Genomic DNA, 8,265 nt, shown 5'->3' with positions numbered 1-8,265 from the left:
GGCGGCCCGGGGCTGGGCTGTGGGGGTCAGGCCGGGTGCGCGTTTGGGCAGCCGGGTCGGAGCTGACTGGAAACGGGGATCCGGATTTGAAGTGCCGCGGTTAAATGCTCGACCGGCCCCGAAGGACGCGTTCTCCGGTGGTTGATGTCCGCGGGTCCCGGGCAGCTGCCTCGGAGCAGCACCCGCAGTTCAGCGCCTCGTTACTGGGTTTAACGGCGGGGTTAGCAGACGGCAGCCTCCGGCCTCTGTCCTGCCTCCCTGCTGCTGGCCTCTGCCGGGGAATTGCCGCTTAGCTGGGGGAAAAACCGCCGAAAATGACACTTCAAAAAAAATCACTGGGTTTTTGTAAACACGTTGGAAGTATCACCATGACAAAAAACGTGGAAGGGCTGATTGCCTTTTCCTTGCCCTTTGGGTTTAGAGATGACTGATATTACCACTTGGAAATACTGTGTGTCAGCTGCATTAACTGGTTGTATGCACGCTTCCAGCCTGCCGGAGGTTCAAGATACAGCAAACAATGCCTTAAGCTTCATAAAGGTGTTCAAAACCCACTTGTTCTACTCCTGTCTCATTTTGTTTTAACCTGAGATTTGTTTTCTAAAAAACGCTTGTCCTTGTTTTTGTCAAAGCGCACTGATGTACAGCCGAGCTGTGGATAAGCCAGGAGAGTGCAGTCAGCCGTGTGTGACTGGTACGACGCAGTAACTGAAGCCTTGGTGGAAAAGGGTGGTGCAAAAACAGCGGAGGGCAGGCTGGTGTGAAAGCTAAAGGCACTACCTAGAGTGTTATCACAGCTCAGCGGGTGCACAGTAGCTTGCTATGTCATAGTAATGCAAAACATGCTTTTGACCCGACAAGAATAACTTTAATTCAAGCAGCAAAGAATGTCCTTATAACCTGGAAGCAAGGAGGAAAGAGGATGTGTAAATACTATGTTTGGAGCTGTCTGACTTTGTGATGTTTGGTATTCCTAGCCAGTAATCATCCCTGTTCCTCAGTAGGCTTTCCCAGAAGATGTTTTTGTAACAAAACCTCTTGCCCCTTAATTTTATAGGTGCTCTGTGGGGGGCGAAGCTGAGCTGAAAGGCCACCACAGCCATCTTCACCAAGGTAATACTTCAGCTTCTGGCATTAAGGACCTAGGAAATAATCCCGCAGGTATGTTATAAAAGTATATAGCAACCAATAACTGCCAGTTGTATTTTACAGGCAGAACATTATTCTACAGTTGTGAACTGGCATTGCTATGACACTAACAGACAAGAATTTTGCTTCTTGCTTACGCCATAATTTCTTGAGATTCATTTTTTTGATGTAGCTCTTCCCAGTGCAGGAAGTACGAGCCCAGAGTATGATTATGTATTTCAAAGAGAGTAACAGCAGAGGGAGCATGATTTACCATTTAGTATAAGAAGTTTTTCATTCTAGGTTTAAGTCAGGAATCTAGTCTGTTTATAATTTCCATGCTGTGCATATTGGCAAACTTCCAAAGAACCAAGCTGTAAACACAGATATTTTTCCTATGACTAGTTCTGATTTTTATGTATGGTTTTCGGTATGCCTGAGAAATGAGAATGTAGAGTATGGTAGGGGGCAGGTTCTAGGGTGATCTTAGAATAAAGTCAACCCCTGCACCTCTGAGATAATGTCTGATTTTAATTAAATTGCTGATATTAATTGAAAGAAACAGTTCACTGATGGTAGACCATTTTTATTTATAAAAACCTCCTTTTTTCTAACGGGAAGACTTTTTTAATGCTGTACGAGCATATGGAAGGTTAAGTAGCATGATGTACTAAAATTATGGGCTTTGCCCAGTAAAATGCAGTCTAAATTCTAATGCTGAAAAATAAGCTCTAGTGGGAAAGGAGCATGCAATCTTGCTGTCTGGTCTTTGCTGACAGTGTGGGATTTGACTCCGGTCTGTTTCATATGGGATGAGCCTGCAGATGCTGCAAAGTACGATGCAGGCAGATTTGCTGTTCCTTAGACTAGCAGGAATTTTCTTGCCTGCTGGAGTGCAGAAGAAATGTTCTTTACTATGGTTTTAAAAAAAACCAACTGTTGGGAACTAATCAAGATGCTTATAGTTTCTAAGGTTATTACAATGAAGGGTAACCAGCCATTCTATATTTGCAGAAATGCATGCAGTTGTATGAATGTACTGTATCCTTGTTAATGCGTGCAAATGAAGAGCTTTTCCTCCTTTTCTTTTGGCTTGCCTTGAAAAATACAAGGTAATCATGTTGTGTTATTTGCTAGGCAATTATAATTGTTTTCAGATGCACATTAAACCCTTTGGCAAGAAAGGTAGTGATGTTGGCATAAGCTGTTTTGAGCAGTAAATCCAGTGTGTACTGGAAGAAGGAGCTGGGAAGCAGTTATTTGATGGTGAAGAGAACTTACTTGCGAGGAGGCACCGAATACTGAAAGGGAGCGATGCCTTTCGTGTCTCCCTGGGTATGACTGAGAGCTAGCTATTTGTAGCAAGGTAACTAACTGCATGCTGCACTGGCAGTGTTGTGAATCCTGATGTGAGGTTCAAGATATGATGGTGCAGTCTGGGTGGGGCGCTGACAGGCATTTAAATCCAAAGTTCTTTGGTCAGAGGAGTGGTTGAATGTCGGAGCATCTGAGTTCATGTGGGTAATGAATTACTTGTTTCAAAGTCTTCAGCCAATGGTGAAGGTTTGCTTTCTTAGGATAAAATTAATGTTTCCTTACTATTTAATCATTTTAAATAGTTTTATAGCTGCTGTAATGTGCCAGGCGTCTCCTGGCTCATGTGTCAGGCTAATCTGCAAGACTTGAAATACTGCTACAAGCTCGATGTTTTTTATGGCTGCTTTTCTTATAGAGATACTCAGAAGCTCTTCCTTGGTGTCATGGTTTAACCCTGGCCAGCAACTCAGCCCCACCCAGCTGCTTGCTCATTCCCCCCGGTGGGATGGGGGAGAGAATTGGAAGAGTAAAAATGAGAACTCACAAGGAATTCATTCACTGCTTCCCATGGGCAGGCAGGTGTTCAGCCATCTCCAGGAAAGCAGGGCTCCATCACGCGTAACGGTGACTTGGGAAGACAAATGCCATTGCTCTGAACGTGTCCCCCCTTCCTTCTTCCCTCAGCTTTATATGCTGAGCATGATGTCCTATGGTGTGGGATATCCCTTGGGTCAGTTGGGGTCAGCTGTCCCAGCTGTGTCCTCTCCCAGCTTCTTGTGCCCCCCCCCCCAGCCTACTCGCTGGTGAGGTGAGAAGCAGAAAAGGCCTTGGCTCTGTGTCAGCACTGCTCAGCAGTAACAAGCATCCCTGTGTTATCAACGCTGTTTCCAGCACAAATCCAAAACACAGCCCCATACTAGCTACTATGGAGAAAATTAACTCTACCCCAGCCAAAACCAACACACTTGGCAACATCCTGAAAATCTGTTTACAATTTAGCCCATCTTTTGGCTCTAAATAAGTATGTAAGCAATCTTGCAGTTTTTTGTTTGTACTATTTTCCACTTAAATATAATTAGCCTCATCTACAGCCATTAACACTGATAGCAAGTTGTTGCTGACTTTTGAAGTGCCACTGTTTGTGGAGGGGAAAGGGGATGAAGCCAGCTGTGCAGTCAGTTCAGTACTTCCTGCTGTGTCTGCAAGCAATGAGACAGTGGGTGGAAGGCACTGGCCTTTGGAGAAACGCCAAACAAACCTGTCTCATCCAAGAGTCCAACCTCAAATTGCTGCTTGAGGGTGGACCATTCTTCAGAGCCTGGCATGTGGACCTCAACTGTATATGCACCAAGAACCCATCTGTGGCCTGAGGTGACTTGGAAGTAGTGATTTGCTTGTTAGATTTCACCATGATACTTTAAATTTAGATACAATGTGGAAGCAGCTATTTTAGCAGTGATTTTCCAGGTGTCTTTAATAGCATAGGCAAGCACAGAAGAGGAGACAGGCTGTAACCCTTATTGGTGTCATCAGCTTGTAAGTTGTTGCATTGTGATGGTTCAGAAAAAATGGTGTATTAATGAGATTTTGACAGTATCTAGTTATGATACTTGTCTCACAAACTTTATTCCCCTGTAACAAAGTGTGGGTATAGGTCTAAGAATGGAACCAAACCAGGGAATAGTAGTCTGTCCTAATTGCTTGGAAGAAAGCATTGCTGTATGCTCTGGAAAAAAAAACAAACACAAACCAAAAACCTGGAAGAAATAGAAAACTAGATCTGTTAAGAGTAATGAAAATTCGTCATGAAGGAAATGTCACAGAGAATGTCTGATGACCTCAGATATTGACACAGCAGTGACTTCTTCTGTGATCTGTGCTCAGTATTGGTAACATTCTGAAGCAGTGAGTTGGCAGTCTGCTGACCAGTGATGGTACGCAGGTTTTTGGCTGTAAATTCATATGGATCAATGAAGTATTGCACACTTAGTGCTTTCTCTTCACTTTTGAGCTATCTGCTATACCTGTTTTAGCTGTCATCCAGCTGCATCGCTATCTTGAATGTGAACTACCTTGGAGTGGCTGTGAGGTAATGTCACCTGAGTTTTGGGGATCGGAGACTGAAATATAGACTTAGAAAGAAATGCGTTCACAGGGGCTGAAATCAATCCTGTGAAGCTTTTTTCCCCCCACCTAGTCTCTGGAGAGAGATGTGACCTTGCTGGTAGCAGTTTGGAGCAGCTAAATCACATTCCAGTTCCATACCTCCCCTGGAGAAGCCTGACAGCAAAGGGAGTGCTGTCATGTCTAAGTGGTGGAGTGGAAGAATACTGTGGCTTTTTTCTGGAGTTCATGTGATCAAAATGAAAGTTTACAATACAGCAAGAGTCTCACTCTGGCCTGATTTGCCATAATAAGCAACAATAAGGGGTGTGACTTACTCTTTAAATTACATGGGCTGGCCTTATGTTGGTTCCACTTAGTTTAATTCTTCTGCATAAGAAGTCTGTACAAATTTGGAGCCTGGATGAAGGACTCACTTTTGTTAGTCCCTGTTCTAGTTAGGCTGTCAGGCAGTTGAAGGGTTTCTTCTGACTTGTTTTGTTCTTCTGAGCACACCCTTATCTGGGAATGAAAACTGACATCAGGAGTGAATGATCAGCCATGAGATAGTGCAACTCACATCTCCAATTACTTACCACGTGTGCTACTTCTATTACATTTTTTAAAAAAAGCTGCAGAATGCAAATCAAGTCCCCTTACACACCGTTGTGCCAACTGAATGGTACTTGCTGAGGCTCTTTTGTGGGGTGAAGGGGGAGAAAGGGGTTCATGTTTTTTAGTCCCTCTAGCTTCAGCATATGTGAGTAGATGTGCTGCCTCCTGTATAAAGGAAGGCTCTGGGAGGATCACGCTCTTGTTCTGTGACATACAAAAGAGGCTGCAGCCTATCAGTTTGATCAGAAGTGGGAGCCCTAAAGGGACTGGATGAGTAATAGGTATTTGTTTCCTCTTCTGACCTGAAAAAAGTCTTCTCTTTAGCTTGTGTGGGAGCTGGCTTGAATGCCCCATGACTGGATATGAAATTCAGAGTGGGTGAGAAACTGATAACCCTGGTAGATGTGCAAGTAACTTTTCTTTTATAGGTCAGGTCCATGTTTTTATATCTTCTTGATTAAGAATTTTTAGAAAGCTTATTAAATAAAAGAATTCAGTCTAACTTGTGGAGAAAAATTCCATTCTGGTCTATTTTGTCTAGAAGAACCTTTTTTCCTTCTGCCAGTGCTCTCTGAAGTCTGACAGCACTCTTTCCAGTGGGAGCAATGATTCATTGAGGTCTTACGCTCCTAAAGAAGTGTTTGTACTGTATCCATCTGGTTGGCTTTTTAGCTCTGCTGGCTGGGCACATCCAAGGGAAGGAAAGGAGCAAAGCATTAAGTATTTGTTACTGTATGCAGAGAAGTTTAGCTCTATCAGTGTTGCTGGAACAGCTTCTCGCTACAGTGAGAACTGTCTCTCAGGTAAGGCAGTGGTGTGAGTGCTGATCTCCGAGGAACACATGGCCTCAGGATCCCTGTGCTGATGGCACTTGATGTAGCCTGATGAGCCAGGGCAGTATGCTCGTTGTCCTGGCCGTCTTATAGCCCTAGCTCAGGGCAGCATGAACTGCCTGCTCTCAGTTCCTGCATGGGGGGGTTCTTGTAGGCCACAAGCCTTCTCAATCTGTTGCAGAGAAATGTCACTATTCTCACTTAAATAGAAGGAGATCTTAAATTCACCTGTCTGGCATGTTTTTGTTATTTGAAGATGCTGTTGAAAAAAAGCCAGGAACATAGGCAGTATTTGTCCTACACAGACTTCTTACCTGGCATTTTTGTGCAGCTAAGTTCTTCCATTTTCTGTTTGAATAAAACTCATTGTAAACACTTGTCTCAATTTAGTTATTGAGGTAGGAGGTGCTAATGCCCCCTCTGCCTCTCTTACCCTCTTTGTTAGCAGATGGTTTAGCTATGGTGGGGTGGGCATGCATGCGTGTGTGTATGCACACATGCTCGTGCTGTCCAAGAATGTGGTTATAACATTATGTTCAGCCTCCTGTAATTAATTATTTGTGCTGGTTTTCTGAGTAACATCTGTGAAAAGAATGTGTACAAACAATTTGAAAACCCTGCAGCCAGGTGTCCTGCTTGTTCAAGTGAAAGCTGATTTCTCTGTTTACTGAGGCTTCTGTTTATTGACTCAAGTAAATCTGAGTAGGATGGCAAAGCTGTTAAAGATCTGCTATAAAGACAAGCTGCTAGCTGTAGTAACTGTTCTTCTTGGCAGATATCCTCAGCCATGAGAGAACATGGTAGGGAGGTGCAGGGTAGAGAATGTAGAGTTGTGTTGTTTTAACTGGAAAATTCCCTTGTAATTGTTTTGCCAGGCTTTGGGTAGTGCATCCAAAAAACCACTCCATGAAACGACGACAGACTATGCAGATGGACAGTTGTGGCTTAATATATCCAAATTAATGTACTTCCCAAGTGTTCTTGACTTGCTGCGCTTTCTGCTACATTGCTTGTTGTGGCTTTTAGTATTGGCAGACCTCTGCATGGTACTATTCATTCAGCTTTACTCAATTCTCAGATTACCCATGTACTAGTTCTGAACTAACTTAAACAGCAGTTTGGGAATATGCGGTTTGCAGGGGGGTGAGAAACAGAAGAGGGAAAGGAGAAGACTTATTATGATGCTGTGAGACATTTTCCTGCTTACTCATGCTTTGCAAACTGTTGTGGCAAATGTTTCTGATTCCTCATGTAGTCTCTTAAAGCAATCAAAAGAATAATTTAAAAACAATCATCTTGCCATCTGATAATACATAGCAGAGAACAGAGCTATTTCTAATGTTCTTAGTGATTGTAGTATCACTGACGGTGTGTTTGGTGTTCATGTCCATGGCACCGGTGAGCTGAACTGAGGGTGAGGGCTTCTATCATGCTGTGGGATAGAAAAACTGAGAAGGAAAGGACGGTATCCACCTGCCACCTCCTGTCTCATGTTGTGCAGGCAGACATGTGGAGCCCAAGGGAACAATGAGCTAGAGTTGTCCCAGAATTATCTTATTTTAATACCTTCCCACTTGCTGCATTGCTTGAAATTTTAGGATGTTGCATGTATTTTCCCTTCCCTTCTCCCCTCCATCCCCCTTTCTCAGCAGATTTAAGTGATTCCATTTTGCCCCAAATAGCTGCACATTGTTTAATGTATCTGGAGTAAGAACGGGTTGCAACTGGTCATTTCCAGCCACCAGTTTACCCAGTTATAATGGGTAGGAAAAAAAGAACTGCTTCTTGAATTAAGGTGAACAGTTGTCATCTTCCTTTTGATACTGTGTGCATGGGTGTTCTGAGACCTCAGTGTTTGCTGAGCAGCAGTGCTCGTACGTCAGGGCTGGCTGTGGTGGCTGTTCTGCTCAGTGAACAGGCAGCTCTGGAGTGAGCTGTGGGCTGATCCAAGTGCAGTGCAGGTTCCTCATAATTCCCTGGAAGAGGCAGCCCTGGCCATCAGATCTACCAGGAGAATTACAGCTCCCAGGAGGCTCTTCTGTATGGACCTTGCATCCCTTGCTTCACTCGTCTACTACCTCGTCTGTCTGTCTGCTCAGACTGGCTTTCCCTTCCATGCCCTTGGTGGGCTGTGCTCTTAGAGATGTAACAGTCTGCTTTCAGTCTCCATCTCGAGGGGCTGGGTTTCTAAGCTGGCACAGCCTTTGAAATACAGAAGTCATAAGGGCTGTACCCAGCGGCCAATATGCTGGGATGATGCATCTTGAAT

At 44.0% G+C, this 8,265-nt stretch overlaps 1 protein-coding gene across 1 annotated transcript in view; it reads left to right on the top strand.

Annotated features, from left to right (window-relative positions):
• The first annotated feature begins 1,075 nt into the window (after positions 1 to 1,075).
• Positions 1,076 to 8,265, top strand: part of P4HA2 (prolyl 4-hydroxylase subunit alpha 2) — a 30,348-nt gene continuing 23,158 nt past the window's right edge. Inside the window, exon 1 of the mRNA XM_019473812.1 lies at positions 1,076 to 1,161. The gene's annotated coding sequence lies outside the window, so the exon portion shown is untranslated. The remainder of the gene's footprint in view (positions 1,162 to 8,265) is intronic.

Source organism: Aptenodytes forsteri, unplaced genomic scaffold, assembly GCF_000699145.1.
Source record: "Aptenodytes forsteri isolate BGI_AS27 unplaced genomic scaffold, ASM69914v1 Scaffold54, whole genome shotgun sequence".
NCBI lineage: Eukaryota > Metazoa > Chordata > Aves > Sphenisciformes > Spheniscidae > Aptenodytes > Aptenodytes forsteri.
The sequence above is the reverse complement of the archived record's forward strand: the minus strand, read 5'-3'. Positions and strand labels throughout refer to the sequence as shown.